The sequence below is a fragment of the Aotus nancymaae genome, unplaced genomic scaffold (genome assembly GCF_030222135.1).
Source record: "Aotus nancymaae isolate 86718 unplaced genomic scaffold, 86718_ANA_hifiasm-v0.15.2.pri h1tg000065l, whole genome shotgun sequence".
Classification (NCBI taxonomy): domain Eukaryota; kingdom Metazoa; phylum Chordata; class Mammalia; order Primates; family Aotidae; genus Aotus; species Aotus nancymaae.
Genome location: NW_026988480.1, coordinates 10,613,119 through 10,632,529, shown reverse-complemented (window position 1 = coordinate 10,632,529; position 19,411 = coordinate 10,613,119). Strand labels below are relative to the sequence as shown.

The 19,411-nt window shown below is 38.2% G+C and overlaps 1 protein-coding gene across 4 annotated transcripts in view; it reads right to left on the bottom strand.

Annotated features, from left to right (window-relative positions):
• The window catches only part of LOC105731528 (cytochrome c oxidase assembly factor 1 homolog), a 205,129-nt gene that overhangs the window by 28,805 nt on the left and 156,913 nt on the right, over nucleotides 1-19,411 (bottom strand). For all 4 annotated transcript variants that reach the window (XM_064366734.1, XM_064366733.1, XM_064366732.1 and 1 more), the window contains one exon: nucleotides 270-337. The gene's annotated coding sequence lies outside the window, so the exon portion shown is untranslated. The remainder of the gene's footprint in view (nucleotides 1-269; nucleotides 338-19,411) is intronic.

The window sequence follows — 19,411 nt, the reverse complement described above, 5'->3', positions numbered from 1 at the left end:
GCCTTTGCCTCACATGTGTCTGGCAACATGGCCACCCCCACATATTCCCAGTGTAGAGCACCATGGTACCCTAAATTTGCATATTAAAAGATTAGGGTGGGAGGGCCAGTTCCCCCCTCCCCAGGGCTACGTGAGTGACATGCCTGGTTAAACCAATCCCCTGAGCCCTATGCAAATCAGGTACCACCTCCTCCAGCCTCCTCATATAAGCAGCCATTTTTCTGCCACACATGGGGTATTCTCTTTGTTCGAATCCCCCCTCCCTTTACCTCTGTACAGGGGAGCAGAGCTGTTTTCTTCTTCCTTCCTTCTTTCTTGTCTATTAAACTATCCGCTCCTTAAAACCAAAAAAAAATTTTTTTTTAAATCATCATATCAAATAACTTTACCCTACTCAGGACTTGCCCACAACTCTGTTCTTGGCTTAAAATTTAAAATATTGGTTCACTTCCTGATGGAAACAGGAGAGAGAGAGAGAGAGAGGTGCTCATGACTCATTATGGACAGAGTGAGGGCTGAAATTATAGTAAGGAAGGAAAGGAAAGCGGGGCCCTGGCTGAGGTTAAGTACCAAATAGAAATCTGAGCTGAAGCAGGGAGACACAGCCTGAGTTTCTAGATAAAAAGGAATGTGTAACCTAGAGTAATGCAAACATAAAGGAATCCACTCTTATTCCCAAACTATTGTAACAGCTCTGAATAACATGGATACTTTAAAGGTTTATGTATGTATAAATGGAAGTGTATAAAACATTCAGGCCAGTCGCAGTGGTTCACACCTGTAATCCCACCAGCACTTTGGGAGGCTGAGGCGGGCGGATCACTTGAGGTCAGAAGTTTAAGACCAGCCTGGCCAACATGGTGAAACATAGTCTCTACTAAAAATACAAAAAAAATAGCTGGGTGTGGTGGTGGGTGCCTGTAGTCCCAGCTACTTGGGAGGCTGAGGCAGGAGAATCACTTGATCCTGGGAGGCAGAGGCGGCAGTGAGCCGAGATTGTGCCACTGCACTCTAGCCTGAGCAACAGAGTGAGACTCTAAAAAAATATTCATCATAAATAAACTCAGTCCCCAAAAGTAATTAATCTATTTATTCATTCAGCAAATACCCACTAAACACCTACTATATCTAAATGGGATAGACTGGCAAAGAAGGACTTGACCTGAAGAAGTTTTTAGCCTAGTCAGGTAGATGACACATGCATATAAAAATTTTAACTATAGACATGGCAGGTAAAGCTAAATGCACTAAAAGAGACACAGGGCTATGTGAAGAAAACAATGTAATACCCATAACATATTTGTCACTCAACAAATATTCATCAAAATAATAAATGTAAATGTCTAATTTCTTCAAAATCATCAAACTTCTAAATGGCTTTGTTTAGCCATTATATCCAGGCACAGTGATGAAAAGACAAACACAGGATTTATTCTGAAGGTCCCACACAATCTACTGTGCTATCTTACACAGCTTGTTACACAGCTTCTCTAACTCCCCATCACTTAGTTGGCATTTCACAAAGACATTGCAGAAACACAGGAGAAGGCTAAGAATCCACTCCATTCTTCATTTAGTCTCTCTGGACCATTGTTACTCATTACTGTTTTGAAAATAATGGTGATAAAACCATAAAAGCAATTTGTAACTTGTGAAAGGCAAGATAGTTCTTATACTTTGAGTATCCTGAGGGTATAATCAGGTCTTATTAATCTTTGTAGCCCCAGTGACTACCAAAGATACTATTTTTATTCTGTAATTAAAATAAGGGTTGAAGCTCTATGCACATAAGCTAGAAAACCTAGAAGAAATGGATAAAATTCTGGAAACATACAGCCTCCAAAGATTGAACCAGGAAGAAATTAGAATCTTAAACAAGCCAATAACGAGTTCCAAAATTGAATCAGTAGTGGAAAACCTACCAATAAGAAAAAGCCCCAGTCCAGACAGATTCACAGCCAAATTTTACCAGGCACACAAAGAAGAGCTAGTATGGAACAATACTACCGAAATTGTTCAAAAAAAAAAAAAAAAAAAAAAGAGGAGGGACTCCTCCCTAAATCATTGAGTCCAGCATCATTCTGATACCAAAATCTGGCAGAGACACAATAAGAAAACTGTAGGCCAATATCCCTGATGAACACAGATGCAAAAATCCTCAACAAAATACTAGCAAATACAATCCAAGAGCATATCAAAAGCTAATTCATCACCACTAATTGGCCTTATTCCTGGGATGCAAGGCTGTTTCAACATATGCAAATCAATAAATGTGATTTATCAAATAAACAGAACTAAAAACAAAAACCACATGATGATCTCAAAGCTCAGAGGCTTTCAATAAAATTCAACATCCCTTCATGTTAAAAACCCTTAACAGGCCGGGCACAGTGACTCATGCCTGTAATCCCAGCACTTTGGGAGGCTGAGGCAGGCGGATTACAAGGTCAAGAGATCAAGACCATCCTGTCCATCATGGTGAAACCCTATTTCTACTAAAAATACAAAAATTAGCTGGGCATGGTGGCACACACCTGTAGTCCCAGCTACTCGGGACTCAGGAGGCTGAGGCAGGAGAATCGCTTGAACCCAGGAGGCAGAAGTTACAGTGAGCCGACATCACGCCACTGCACTCCAACCTGGTGACAGGGCAAGACTGTCTTTAAAAAAAAAAAAAACCTCAACAAACTAGGCACTGAAGAAACCTCCAAATAATAAGAGCCATCTACGACAAACCCACAGCCAATATCATACTGAATGGGCAAAACCTGGAAGCTTCCCCTCTCAGAACCAGAACGAGATAAGGATACCTACTCTTACCACTCTTATTCAATAAAGTACTGGAAGTCTTATAGCCAGAGAAATCAGGCAAGAGAAAGAAATAAAAGGCATCTAAATAATAAGAGAGGAAGTCAAACTATTCCTGTTTGCAGATGATTTTCTATACCTAGAAAACCCCATAGTCTCAGCCTGAAAGCTCTTTAATCCGATTAAAAAAAAAAAAAACTTCAAAGTTTTAGGATACAAAACCAATGCACAAAAATCAGTAGCATTCCTAAACACCAACCATATCCAAACTGTAAGCCAAAAAAATGCAATCTTATAGCCCTAAAAAGAATAAAATAGCTAGGAATACAGGTAACTAAGGAGGCGAAAGATCTCACAAGAATTATAAAACACTTCTCAAAGAAATCAGAGATGACACAAACAAATGGAAAAACATTCCAGGCTCATGGACAGGAATAATCAATATTGTTAAAATGGCCATCAAGCCCAAAGCAATTTACAGATTCAATGCTATTCCTATCGTACTACCAATGACATTCTTCACAGAATTTGAAAAAAACTAGTCTGGGTGCAGTGGCTCATCTGTAATCCCAGCACTTTGAGAAGCTGAGGCAGGCAGATCACAAGGTCAGGAGATCGAGACCCTCCTGGTCAACATGGTGAAACCCCATCTCTACTAAAAATACAAAAATTAGCTGGGCATGGTGGCGTGTGCCTGTAATCCCAGCTACTCAGGAGGCTGAGACAGGAGAATCACTTGAACCAGGGAGCTGGAGGTTGCAGTGAGCCGAAATAGCACCACTGCACTCCAGCCTGGTGACAGAGCGAGAGTCCATCTCAAAAAAGGAAACAAAAAAACTGTTTTAAAGTTCTTACAGAACCAAAAAAGAGTTCAAATAGCTAAGGCAATCCTCAGCAAAAAGAACAAGGCTGGAGGCATCACATTACGTGACTTCAAACTATACTGCAAAACAGCAAGGGAGGGAGGGAGGGAAGGAAGGAAAAAGGAAAGAAAGGAAGAGAGAAAGAGACAGAGAGAGAGACAGAAAGAAGGGAATGGGAAGAGAAGGGAAGGGGAAGGAAAGAAAGAGAAAAGAAGAGAGAGAGACAGAGACTGAGGGGAGAGAGAGAGACTGAGACTGGGCATGGTGGCTCATACCTGTCATCTCAACACTTTGGAAGGCCGAGGTACATGGATCACCTGAGGTCAAGCGTTCAAGACCAGCCTGGCCAACATGGTGAAACCCCATCTCTACTAAAAGTACAAAAATTAGCCGGGCATGGTGGGCACCTGTAATCCCAGCTACTTGGGAGGCTGAGGCAGGAGAATTGCTAGAACTCAGGAGAGGCAGAGGTTGCAGTGAGCCGAGATCATGCCACTGCACTCTAGCCTGAGTGACAGAGCTAAACTCTATCTCAAAGAAAAAAAAAGAGAGAAAGAGGGAAACAGATACATAAACCAATGGAACAGAATAGGGAACCCAGAAATAATGCCACACATCTACAACCATCTAATCTTTGACAAAGTTAACAAAAACAAAGAATGGGGAAAGGGCCCCCCATTCAATTAATGGTGCTGAGATAATGGGCTAGCCATAAGCAGAAGATTGAAACTAGACCGCTTCCTTATACCATATACAAAAATCAACTAGAGACAAAGACTTAGATGTAAAACCTAAAACCATAAAAACTCTGGAAGATAACCTAGGAAATACATTCTGAACACAGGATGTGGCAAAGACTTCATGAAGACGCCAAAGGCAATTGGAACAGAAGCAAAATTGACAAGTAAGATCTAATTAAGCTTCAGAGCTTCCATGCAGCAAAAGAAACTATCAGCAGAATAAAGAGAAAACCTACAGAAGAAAATATTTGCAAATTATGCATCCAACAAAGGTCTAATATCCAGAATCTATAAGCAACTGAAATCAATAAGCAAAAAACAACTCCATTAAAAAGTAGGCAAAGGATATGAACAGAAACTTTTCAAAAGAAGACATACATGCGGCCAAGAAGCATATGGAAAAATGCTCAACATCGCTAATCATGAGAGAAATGCAAATCAAAACCACAATGAGATACCATCTCACAACAGTCAGGATGGCTACTATTAAAAAGTCAAAAAATAACAGATGCTGACAAGGTTGCAGAGAAAAGGGAACACTTATACACTGCCGGTAGGAATGTAAATTAGTTCAGCCATTATGGAAAGCAGTTTGGCAATTTCTCAAAGAACCCAAAGCAGAATTGCCATTTGACTCAGCAATCTCATTACTGCATATATACCCAAGGAACTGAAATTGCTCTACCATAAAGACATATGCACACATATGTTCACTGCTGCACTATTCACAACAGCAAAGACATGGAATCAATCTAAATGCCTACCAATGGTGGATTGCATAAAGAAAATGTGGTATATTTATACCATGGAATAACATGTAGCCATAAAGAAGAACATGACAGGCCAGATGCAGTGGCTCACGCCTGTAATCCCAGCACTTTGGGAGGCCGAGGCAGGTGGATCACTAGGTCAACGGATCGAGACCATGCTGGCCAACATGGTGAAACCCCGTCCCTACTAAAAAACACAAAAATTAGCTGGGTGTGGTGGCGTGTGCCTGTAGTCCCAGCTACTCGGGAGGCTGAGGCAGGAGAATTGCTTGAACCCAGGAGGCAGAGATTGCAGTGAGCTGAGATTGCGCCACTGCACTCCAGCCTGGTGCCTGGCAACAGAGCAAGACTGTCTCAAAAAAAAAAAAAAAAGAACAAGATAATGTCCTTTGCAGCAACACAGATGGAGCTGGAGGCCATTATTCTAAGTGAACTAACACAGGAACAGGAAATCACATACACAGGTTCTCTCCCCTAAGTAGAAGCTAAACATTGGATGCGTATAGACACAAAGAAAGGCACAACAGACACCAGGACCTACTTAAAGGTGGAAAGAGGAGGGTGAGGACAGAAAAACTACCTTTCAGGTTCTATGCTTATTACCTGGGTGGTAATAATCTGTACATCAAACCCCTGTGACACATAATCTACCTATAACAAACCTGCACATGTACCCCTGGACCTAAAAGTTAAAAACAAAAAAGGGAGTTCACAAATGGCTTCCTGAGAATTTTTAGAGGTCTTCTTCCTCCCCCACCCCAATAACTCTAACACTTCAGATTTACAGATGATAAATCTTCAATACATATCAATAACTAAGATGGTCTTTGATAAAAATCTAAACTCTTAAAATTCAACTCAGAGTAAACTTTCATTCTGTTTCTGTTTGCCTGCAAGTAGAAACTAGGTGTTACTTGTCTTGTGTTCAATATAATAGAATGTTTGGCAAGTGGTAAGCATCTAATACACAACAAAGTTTACTTCTTTCTTGCTACAAAAACAGCTTTATAAAACTCTAGAATTTTGAGGAAGAGCTGGAGAAATCACCCTAAACATAAAACTGCAATGCTTACTGTGGGAAATGTGATGATAAACCGCTCCCTGTGTTAGAAGAGAACTAACACAACAACTTGCTTTGTCCATAATTTTATGTCTGATGTAATCCTGAAGTTGGAGGGTGTGATTTGTGATGAATGGACCTGAGTCAAGGACACGATTTCCTTGATGAATAGAGTTTACTGTTAGTCACAGAGGGAGTAAATACGTATGACTCAGCATTAAGACTTATCTTCAGGACTTTTAAGGACGGACTTCCCATAACTACTCTTATTCAAACCAACTCTGTCCTCTCTTCACAGCTGAACCATGGCAAGGGTATTAGGTATTCTCAAAACAGCTAATAAGGCTGATAGACGTGCTTGGCTGAAGATAATCTTAAAGGTTAAAAGTCATCATCCAAGTTCATTTTCAACAGATACTGTACTTTTTCTTAGAAACCCCAAACACAGGAGTAGCCCTTCATGTTTTTGTTCTTCCCCAACACACACAATAGATGACATTTATAATCACAAATACCTTGTCAGGCTATAGAATAAATAAGTGCATTCACTGTAACATCATTACTTTCTCCTCTGCTCAAGGAAACAAGTCAAAACTATTGTAAGACTAAGTGTAAATCCACCCTAATTTGTAATGTAGGGGTAAATTAATTACAAATTTTAATTCTTAGATGTAACAAATTACCTGCTAAACAACTGAGGACGATTCACTACTCTGAATTGTAGAGAGATGTCAGTATTACACTTTGAGGGGAAAAAAACACTGGCTATTGGTTCAAGAGAACTTACATTAAAAAATCTTACCAAGGGATCCTATATTGAATTCCAGCAAAGCCAGTTGTTAATCAATGGCTCACTTGTACTATTTGAATAAAATAATTATAGCATTGTTCTGCTGATTCCTTTAATATTAAGAGACCCTTAATAGATCCCTAAAAATTACTACCCATCAGAGATGACTGCTTCTTATTCTCACTTGTGGGAATCCTCTTTGTTCCCTCATAAACACAGTAGCTACTAACAGTTAAAGAAATCTCAGTCAGCTGCACTGGCTCACGCCTATAATCCCACCACCTTGGGAGGCCAAGGCAGGGGGATCACAAGGTCAGGAGCTTGACACTAGCCTGGACAATACGGTGAAACCCCATCTCTACTAAAAACACAAAAAATAGTTGGGCATGGTGGTGCATGCCTGTAGTCCCAGCTGCTCAGGAGGCTGAGGCAGGAGAATCTCTTGAACCCAGGAGGCGGAGGTTATAGTGAGCCGAGACTGTGCCACTGCACTCCAGCCTGGGTGACAGAGCGAGACTCCATCTCAAAAAAGAAAAAAAAATATCTTAAAAATATAACTTAAAATATTAAATTTAAAATGTTAGCAGCATACTATTTTAAGACAGTATGATTAGTATCTACTTTGTTTTCAAACTTTTAAAAATAGGAAAACTACACCTCCATCAACCCGATTAAACATGATTAGGTGACATTTTAAATAGAAGACCGAAGCCTTACAGATTTCCTACTGGAAGAAAAACTCACAAACAATAAAGAGAGATAAGGTTTACTGCGGCACTGTTCACAATAGACAAGTTATGGAATCAACCCAGTGTCCAAAAACAGATTAATTAATAAAGAAAATGCGGTATACATACACAATACTATTCGGCCACAAAAAAGAATGAAATCCTGTCATTCACAGCAACACAGATGGAACTAGAAGACATTAAGTGAAAAGGGCCAGGGCAGAAAGTTAAACACCACATTTTCACTCATGTGCAGATGCTAAAATAAAGTTGATCTCAAAGAAGTAAAAAGTAGAACAGAAGATTCTAGTGTTCTACAGCACTGTAGGATGATTATAGGTAACAATAATATATGGTTCTGAACAGTAAAAAAGGGGATGTTGACTGTTCCCAACACAAAGAAATGATGTATTTCAGATGATGGATATGCTAATTACCATGGCTTCATCATTACACATTGTACACATGTATCAAAATATCACACTGTACCCCATAAATATGTATAATTAATATGCATCAATTAAAAAAAAACTTCAGAACACAACCAAAGTTGGCTGAAAAAAATAACTGAAAATTTTAAACTATATGGTCCATGATAGCAAAAAGAATTTATCATTAAGAATTATGTGAGAAAGCTCTACACTCTTAAAATAATAGAGGTACAGTATGCATTAGTATTTTTTCTAGCTTAATTTATTTATGATAGTATGGTTGTCCTTCCCAACTGTTAAGTCCCAATGGGGTTGGTATAATCCTCTGTACAATGCCTAACATATCAAAATGCTTAATGTTCCACCTTTTGGGCCTTAAAAACTCAATTTTCTTTGCTTTCTATATGTTTTTCTTATTAGTATTTTTAGATCTCTCGTGCTGAATATTATTAGAAGAAAGTTTGTGGAAATACTACAGAGAAAAATACTCAATTATTTCTAAACATAGCTTTTACAGTATTGGTAAAGAAACTGAAGTCTTTAAAAACTCTACTTTATTCCTCAGAAAATGCCCTTTTAAAACATCTGGGAAAGAAGCCTAGTTTCAGTTAACAGAAAAGTATGGACAAACTCTAACACTGTTTATTTCACGTATGTGGTATATGAATTTCTTTAATGACCAAAAAAAGGAAAAATTGTTATTTAGTAAGTTTTGGGGTAATACAACAGAAGTTTACCAAACAAAAAAAGGAGAGAGAAAGAGAGAAATAGGAATGCTTTAATGATTCCCATATCCTTGACAAAAAATTGTATCCTTGTTCCACAGCTGGGTGCAGTGGCTCACCTACATAATCCCAGCACTTTGGGAGGCTGAGGCAGGCAGATCACCTGAGGTCAGGAGTTGGAAATCAGCCTGGCTAACGTGGTAGAAACACCACCTCTACTAAAAATACAAAAATTAGCTGGGTATGGTGGTGTGTATCTGTAATCCCAGCTACTCAGGAAGCTGAGGCAGGATAATCACTTGAATCTGGGAGGAGGAGGTTGCAGTGAGCCAAGATCACACCGCTGCACTCCAGCCTGGGCAACAGAGGAAGGCTCTGCCTTAAAAAAAAAAAATTGTTTCTTTGTTCCTCCAACTAGTCTTTTAATACTTAACATGCTTTCTAACCTAAGATGAAGAGACTACTGAATTTAGTTAAACTATACATATATGTATATATGCACTAATGAGCTGTATCTTTTTCCCATGAAAACTGAGAAACCAAACAGTATTTAAAAACTAACAACACTGACTACAGGCAATTTCTCTCCACATATTTTATAGGATTTAGGGTATCACACGTTCTCATCAAATTGTCTGAAACATTAATAATTTTTCCTATTACTAATAACAGTGAGCTTGGTTTGAGAGATCAATCTTCCAGTTGAAAACAACTGAGTAATTTGTATAAAGTATTTTAAAACATCTTTTCAAAAAGAACTAAAAAATACAAGATAGTAAGGAACTACCAAGTAAAAATTAAAAAGAGAATTCAACAAATAACACTGGGAAAATAAATATCCAGATGCAAAAGAATGAAGTTGGACCCTCACCTTACCACATACACAAAAATTAACTCAAAATGGATCAAATACCTAAACATTAGAGCTAAAAGTATAAAAACTCCCAGAAGAAAAATATATGGGGAAAGTTCTGTCACATTTGATTTGGCAGTGATTACTTAGATATGATATCAGAAGCACAAGAAGCAAAGAAAAAAACAGACAAAACTGGACTACATCAAAACTAAAAACACTATCAATAAAGTAAAAAGGCAACGCACCAAACTGGAAAAAAATACTTGCAAATCACACATCTGATAATGGACTAATAGAGAGAATATATAAAGGACTCCTAAAATTCAACAACAAAAAACAGGCAAATTCAAAAATGGGAAGAGAATCTGAACAGATGTTTTGCCAAAGACGGTATGAAATAGCCAACAGGCATATCAAAAGATGCTCAACATCATTAGAAAAACACAAATCAAAACCAAAATAAGACACCAGTACTTCACACCCATTAGAATGGCAATTAAAAACAACAACAACAAAAAAAAACCCAGAATTTTAGAATCTGAATATAATTTACTTTTTCAAATTATTTCCATGAGGGTTCATGGGTTAATTAAAGGAGAAGATTCCTGAAATTTGAGAGACAAAATAAATGGAAGACCTGAGAACCTTCCACACACACACACACAAAATAAATAACAAATACTGGCTAGGAGAACTGTAATCCTTATGGCATTACTGGTAAGGATATAGCACAGTGCAGTTGCTGTGGAAAATATGTCAGTCCCTCAAAAAATTGAACCCTATGTTCCACCAATTCCATTTCTATGTCAAAGAAAAAATCGAAAGGAAAATTTAAAATTATCTTGAGGGCCGGGCACGGCAGCTCACACCTGTAACCCCAGCACTTTGGGAGGCCAAGGCAGGCAGATCACTTGAAGTCAGGGGTTCAAGATCAGCCTGGCCAACATGGTGAAACCCCGTCTCTATTAAAAATACAAAAAAAAATTAGCCGGGCGTGGTGGTGGGCACCCGTAATCCCAGCTACTCGGGAGGCTGAGGCAGGAGAATCACTTGAACCCAGAAGGTGGAGGTTGTAGTGAGCCGAGACAACATCACTGCACTCCATCCTGGGCAACAGAGCAAAACTCAATTTCCAAAAAAAAAAGCTTAATTTTATGTTATGTATATTTTACCACAATTTAAAAAAAAAAAGGTACAAGGAGAATGAAAACTCAGCATGAAAAGCAAGTTCTGAAGCCACATTTTCTCTAAAGTATCTTTATCGGTCTTGGAAAACTAGAACCTATGTTTTAACTGATTTTCAGGGTGACCAAGATACAAATAAAGCTGAGGGCCACAAAACAAGGGCTATCTAATCTGAGATTCTCCTCACAATAAGCTGGAATCCTAAAGGGCGTATCCTCACAGTGAGAACGACATGAACTAGATTACAGTCTAAGGTCACACTGCTTTTCTCAAACTTCGAACTTGGGTCTGTAATTGTCCTGGACTAGAATACTCCCAAGTGTCAGACACAAGTGCACACTGTCTAAGTACCTACCTTGTGGACTTAAAATTCCTCTTATAAATAGTTCTTCAAACACAATATCCAGGCTCCAGTCAAGGATAGTGGAGTATGCAAGAAACGTAGGAATAAGAAGCAGCAGAAAGGAAAAGGGGTCAAGAAAGAACCTTAGAAAGTGGATTATCAGATGCAGACTCTTATGCGTTTTCTGTGATAGAAGAAATAAGAAGACAAGTTGGAAACATGTAGCAGAGAACTAAATACTATAAATAGTAACAGATGTTTTAAAAAAATAGAGACTCTAGAACTAAAAATAAAATATACTAACTCCAATTAAGAACTGAATGGAGAGGTTTAACAGACTGGATTCACCTTCAGCGATACTTAATAATGGAAAGACAAAAGACAAGTCTAGAGATACGCTGGAAGTAGTTTGAATCAGCTTGCAAGAACCAATTACATGTAGCTCCTCCTAATTCTGCATCAGTAAAGTCAAGTTGGTTGCCTGAAACTACCCTTGATGAGGATATTTATACTATGGAAATCAACAAATGCTACAAATCAGGGCTTCTTTTTGGGGAACCATTTTACCAGCACAGCCTTAGAAGTTACTGTACAGAATTCGGGACAGGGAGACAAAAAAAAAAAAAGGTAAGTAGGGAAGAGAGTATAAGAAATGCAAAGGGTGTATAAAAGAGGGCCCAACACACATGTAATTAAAGCTTCAAAGTGAACAGAGAAAAGAAATACTTTATTGGTTAATGGCTGAGCTTTTTCCAGAACTAATGACCAAATCAGATTTAAGAAGCCAAATGAAACACTGCAGGATAAAAAAAAAGAAACGTGCAATGAAGTAACACTGACTTCTGCATCATTAGAGTAGCCTATTTGTTTTTAAATCTATGAGTTTTTCCCTTTATCTCCAAAGTTATAAATGCTACCAGAATTGAGAGAGATGGAGATTTATTTTCATTAATTTTGCCTACAGTGAAGCCTACACTACAGAACTTTTTAGCTCAAGTGGCTGGCCATGGTGGCTCACGTCTGTAATTCTAGCACTGTGAGAGGCCAAGGCAGGCGAATCACTTGAGCCCAGGAGTTCGGGACCAGCCTGGGCAACATGGCGAAACCCCATCTCTACAAAAAATACAAAATAATTAGCCAAGTGATAGCATGCACCTGTAGTCGAAGCTACTCAGGAGGCTGAGATGGGAGGATGGCTTAAGCCCAGGAGGCAGAGGCTACAGTGAGCCAAGACTGCGCCACTGCACCCCAGCCTGGGTGATATGGTGAGACCCTGTCTCTAGGAAAAAAACAAAAAACAAAACAACAAAAAAAGAACTTTTCAGCTCAAGAAAATTTTCTTCTGGTTTTATATTTTGCTTCTGTACCATATATTCTGGTTTCTCCATTAGGAACTTATTCATCAGTATGGTACTTCTCTGTCTTTAGTATCTGTCATTTTCATCCTCATCATTTCCATCATTATTTTCTCCTCCTAAAAAATCTCAGATAAATACTATAGGATTGACTCCATTTTCTGCAGCATCACCTCTGCTATGTGCAACTGTCATTACGGATTTTTATTCTGCTATTGCATTTTCAGATTGTTTTCATTGTTTTCTTTTGGTCATATTTATTCCATCTCCTTTTAAAATCTCATTCTGATTTTTTGTTATGACTTTATGTTCTGGTTTCCTAGAGGTCATATATTTTGCTCTGTTACTAAGAAAATCTGACACTTCTCACAAATATCTTTTGTATACCACAATAAATCATGTTCAATATTATTTTTACGACTTTCTTATCTTTGGGGTAATGGTTCCCTTCTTTTATGCAGCTATTGTTCATGCAGATTTCTTTCATAGTCCCCATGAAAATTATCCTTGCAAAAATAAAATACAATTTTTAATGTCAGGGCATGCAGACTGCCCTTGATTCCCATCACTATCAATTTGGATAGTGAAAATTTGTTCACACTTAATTTGGTTAGGTTTTAAATGTACAGGCTGATATACACAGGCCATGGCTGAATTTATAGTACTAAGCAGTCAGTACAACCATGTTAGGCTGATTTAAAATCTATTATTCCTTTCTTCTCATATTATGAAAACTCATTCCTACATCAACAGGAACATTCTATAGTTTATCTTTTAACAGAAAATAAATGAATAATCTGAAACCCCAAAAGCACACTTAAGTTTCTTCTTAACACATCTACTGCTACATCACATCCCTGGAATGCAATAACCTAACACCTTCCTTTCATTCTCTTCCATATTGCACGCTGAAAATTTAGTCTCTTAGTAGATATACAAAAACTAGTGTGGAACATGCAGGTTTGGAGGTGGGAGTGCGAGAGAGAAAGAAATCTCTGAGGAGGTTAATAGGCTTTTAATATGTCATAATATACATAATATGAACAAAATAGTACAGGTTCTCATAGTCACTCATGGTAACCTGTGTCTCCAAGGTGTGAACAAACAACAGGAATGGATCAAAGCCTCTTCCTACCCACTTCCCACCTTAATCTCCTGTTTTAGAAGTCAAAGCATAAACAGATCACTAAGACTTTCTTAGTCTACTCCAGTGTAGTAAGTAGTTAGTGGAAACAACTCTAAAATTGAGTAATTATTGATAGTTACTTATCTCAATGCCATTATGGAACTATACACATATTTTAATGAGAAACTGAAAGAAGGCGTATCACACATGGCTATCCTAAAGTAAACATTTTTCAATAGCCACATTTTTTAAACAAAGAAGTTGATATTAATCTCTTATGTTTGAAAATAGTCAACTAAAATTTCATGGTGACAGGTACTGACTATTACAGAAAGTGAAAGAAATCTTTCACCACAGAAAGATGAAGATCAAGATAATTATTGTAAACATCTGAAAAGTATAAATGTCTATGATAATGATTTTATATGTAATGATGTAAACACTGATATCTTCTCCACATCACTTAAAGTTTGAAAGTGACATTTTAGGATGATTTTTTTTTAAGTTCTCTAACTACTCTATCCAGTAACCACAGAATTTGTCATTCTAGATCATGATCAAGGAAACAATATAAATACATTTCAAAGGCATTTAATTCATAGATAGCTATAAACAGGCAAGCGAGGAAAGCTAGAGTTATTTTGAAGAGACAGCCTACCCATAGGAGCTGATATTGTTTGCTTTTGGGTTTTTTTTTTTTTTTTGAGACAGAGTCTCGCCTCTGTCACCCAGGCTGGAGTGCAGTGGCACAGTCTCGGCTCACTGCAACCTCCGTCTCCGAGGTTCTAGTGATTCTCGTGCCTCGGCTTCCTGAGTAGCTGGGATTACAGGTGCCTACCACCACGCCTGGCTAATTTTTGTATTTTTAGTAGAGATAGGGTTTCATCATGTTGGCCAGGCTGGCCTCAAACTTCTGACCTCAAGTATTCTGCCCACCCCGGCCTCCCAAAATGCTGGGATTACAGGCGTGAGCCACTGTGCCTGGCCACCAGCTGATATTCTTGAGAACAATTATCAGAATCTCAACTCCTCAAATGTGGAAAAGAACTTCAAATTAAGAAAAGTCATATAATTGTTTTTTTTTCCTTTTTACGTTTCATAATGATCATTTTCATTAGTAAATCTGAGTTCACTATTTCTAACATAACTATGCTCCCAAAAACATTTAGTAGTCTAATGAATCTCTCTTAGAAAGTAGTTCAAATTTAGTGAACCTGTACTATGTGCCAGGTACTGTTTTAAGTGCTTTAAATGTATTAACTCATTTCTCTGAGGGAGTACTATTATTACCCCATCTTAAAGACTGGAAACTAGGGAACACAAAAGTCAAGAATTTACCAAGGTTTTTATTCCAGTTATTCTTGCTGCATAAGAAATTACACCAAAATGCACCTTGAAAAAACAATTTTATCATACACATGAATTCTGTGGGTCACAAATTTAGAGCAAACACAAAGGTCAGGAACAATGTCTGAGGTCACAACTGACAAGACGTAACAATTAGGGATGACTCAATGGGACTGGAGTCATTTGAAGAAATCACTTACAAGTGTGATTGTTGATCCTACTGTTGGCTAGAATCTAAACTAAAGCTGTCAACTAGAGCAGCGGTCCCCAACCTTTTTGACACCAGGGACTGGTTTCGAGAAAGACAATTTTTCCACAGAGGAGGGCAAGAGGATGGTTTGGCGATGAAACTGTTCCACCTCAGATCATCAGGCATTAGATTCTCATAAGGAGCATGCAACCTAGATCCCTCATATGCACAGCTCACAGCAGGATTCACATTCATATGAGAATCTAATACCACTGCTGATCTAACAGGAGGCAGAGCTCACTTCCTGCTGTGCGAGGCAGGGAGGATGGGACTGGGGATCCCTGACTAGGGTCCTACATATAGCCTTTCTCTGTAGCCTGAGCTTTCTTCACAGCATGGCAGCTTCAGAATAGCTGAGTATCATACATGGCAGCACAGTGATTCAAAAGCAAGTGTCCCAGAAAACATGGTGGAGACCGCATTGACTTTTCTGATTTAGCCTCAGTCATTGTGCAGTACTTTCACCATATTCTATTGGTCATAAGCCAGTCATGGCTAGTCATGAGACTGTGCAGATTCAAGAGGAGAGGATAGAGATTCCTCATCTCAACGGAGGCATAAGGAACAAGGGGTTGAAAGTGGAAAATTACATCTCTGGAAAGTACAATATGCCACCATCTTATAGCAAAGATTCACAGTGCATGCTCTTAACTACCATATTTGACTGCTTGCTCAAAAAGTGGCACACTCTATAGTACATAACAACCGCACTCTTGACCAGATCTGGCAGTTTTGGGATGGCCTGAAATACCATTCAGAATATGAAATAGGCAATGATACCCCTGGGAGAGAGACTGAGTTCTGAAGAAACTTCTTTAGACTGTATTATCTTCACATTCATCTCCCTCTGGAAAACTGTGAAGACAGTGAGAGGATTCTCTACAAAGAACAACAAGGCTGGGGGCAGTGGCTCACACCTGTATTGCCAATACTTTGGGAAAACAAGGCAGGACGATCAGTTGACCCTGGAGTTTGAGAGCAGCCTGGGGCAACATAGCAAGACCCCATCTTTACAAAAATAAATAAATAAATTAGCTGGGCCTAGTGGTGCAAGCTTGTAGTCTCAGCTACTCGGGAGGCTGAGGCAGGAGGATCACTTGAGCCCAGGAGTCTGAGGCTGCAGTGATTCATAATTGCACCTTCACACTCCAGCACCCTGGGCAACAGAAAAAGATCCCCATCTCCCCCACCAGCCAAAAAAAAGGAAAAGAATAAAATGTGTGTCTCTTAAAACCTCTCCATCATGGTCATTCCCAGTGGTGGCAAATCTTATCACAAAAATCATTGTAAATGCTCTGAAAGAAGGAAAGGGTGCCCTATAGACATCCTACTGTCACAGACTTGAGTTGCAGATATCTCACCATTATCTGGTGTCCAATATTATAGACCCAACTCAAATGAGATTTTAATTTCTAATGTGTCATTAAAACATCTACAACACAAGATCCACATGCTTTACATATATAGCAACAATTTTCTCATATCAGAAGGAAAGTTGCATTTGCATTTCTAGGAGCAAGTTTCCAGAACCTTTTGGTTTGCGGTGGGTGGTGGGGGAAGTTGGGGAGCTATTTCAAACAAGTATTAATTCTTTATATCACAAGTACTTAATCAAAATCTACTGCTAATTCTTCTGCTGATTTCAAATGCTTTGGAAAGACTAGAGGAGAATTGAGAGGGCTGGAGAATCAGGCTATGAAGACCCTCTCCAATGGTAAATCTTTCAGAATCAGAGTCCTGGAACAAAGCCAGAGAAAAGCAAGGTGCAAACTGTCTCACCAAACTAAACATCACAACCTTCATTAGCAGCCAAGGAGACTGAGGTTTTTTAAGTGGCAGAGTTATTAAAACTGGGTTGTAAATACCTCCCCATTAAGAGTTCCTCTAAACACTGTTTAAAACACCTCAAAGTCACCAAGAAATTTCCATTAAATCTAATTTGCTAAAAATAATAAAATCAGTATCTTTAACAAACCCTTGGTTAATACAAAAAGAAAAATCAAAAATGCTTTCTATTTTGGTTTATGTATGAAAATCCACAAAAACAGTCAGGCTACACCTGTAGTTTATTTACAGAGAAACATTCTGGCAAAATTAACACAACTAGCTAAATATTACTTATTTGGAAATATTGGTTCAGTAATGATTTTAAAAAACAAAAACTGCTTTACCAGTTTAACTTTATTTCAAGAATTCAAGTCAAATTTTCATTTTGAATAAAATTTCAATTAACACAAACAACTTAACAGCCAAACAGTAGATGAGACATTTAATGAATACACCCTCTTCTGTTAAGACTTCCCTTAAGTAAATTTTTTCCAGAGGTACTACATTCTGGCTATGTGAGCCTGGCTTTGCTTCTTTTAATAAACTAGAGAAAGGAAAAAGGTAGGGAAGGGAATGTGACAGCCACACTTAATCTACACCAGGCTGCCATATGTCACTTTTTGTCCTTTACTGGTTCATTGACTATTCATGAATTAACTACCTGAAAAGTGTTATATTTATCTGTACAGGCACCAAGCTGTCAATTCAGTTCAAAGCATGCTTGCTTTTGTTGTCAATGAGAAAAAGACTCATATATGACACTACCCTATAATACAAGTATTAAAAAATCAACATTGATATAGTCAGTTTCCATGCTGATACTAGCTGTGCCTTACTATTCTTTTCTAACAACTATTACATCAAAAGAAAAATGCAGCAGTGCCAGCTTTTAGAGCCTCTGGCCTCTAAGGATTTCCACAGAGGCCCCAAATCCTATTCCCTTCTGTACTTTATTATCAATGGTCTTACTGTTTTCATTTCTTTTCTTTCTTTATCCATGCTTGTTTCTGGCAGTATCCTCTGCTATTAACTTTCCTCCTCAAAGCGACCTGAGTACTGACCACTGCTTCCCCAGGATGCATTACATCAGCTGTAGCTCAGAATCCGCCCTGGAGTTTCCTTCCTATTCCCTCCCACAGTCATTGCCATGAACAATTTCATGGTTCATTCATATTCCGACTTGTTTGCCAGCATCTAGAGAAGACATTTTTTAAAAGGCATAAAAAGAGACATTCAGCTTTCTTTACCATCAGACAAGAAAAAGGAAAAACAAGCTTGCCTAAGACATTTTAAAGTGCTTCCTTGATAGCTTCAAGTTTAAAACTACCACTACAAATCCATCATATTTGTCCTCAGGGAGAAAGATCAGAGGGAGAAAATAAATATATATAAACATATACCTGCATCCTAAAAATTCTCTGAATAGCTTCAAGAATAAAAAAGGACTGTGAAATCTACACTCCCAAATTACTGGCATTTATAATTTTATTTATGATAAATAAAGCAAAAAAAGTAGATGGAATTTAATTTTCCCTAGATGTACTCAACAAAAATTGACATTAAAGATCAAAGCACATGATAAAAGTTATTTAACAGTTAGTGATTGATGCAAAACACCTAATCCAAAAAGAAAATAGCACTTTATAAATAGTTCATTCTTCCATGTCTTATTTCAACATATCTTTTGAGCATCTCAAACCCTGAAAAAAAAAGAAATTCTTTGTAATTCAAGAATGTGGCTGAAACCTGTACTTCCATTAATAGACAATGATATGGTTTGTCTGTGTCCCCACCCAAATCTCACCTTGAATTGTATCTCCCAGAATTCCCAAGTGTTGTGGGGAGGTAACTGAATCATGAGCGCTGGTCTTTCCTTTGCTATTCTCGTGACAGTGAATAAGTCTGATGAGATCTGATGGGTTTATCAGGGTTTTCTGCTTTTGCTTCTTCCTCATTTTTCTCTTGCCATCACCATGTAAGAAATGCCTTTCACCTCCCTCTATGATTCTGAGGCCTCCCAGTCAGGTGGAACTGTAAGTCCAATTAAACCTCTTTCTTTTTGTTCTCAGTTTTGGGTATGTCTTTATCAGCAGCATGAAAACAAACTAATATGGACAGGAAAATGAGGCAAAAGGAGACTTGATATTTCAGAGCTCCACTGTGACATAAGACTAAGTCATCAAATTCCTAAAGTAATTAACGTATGC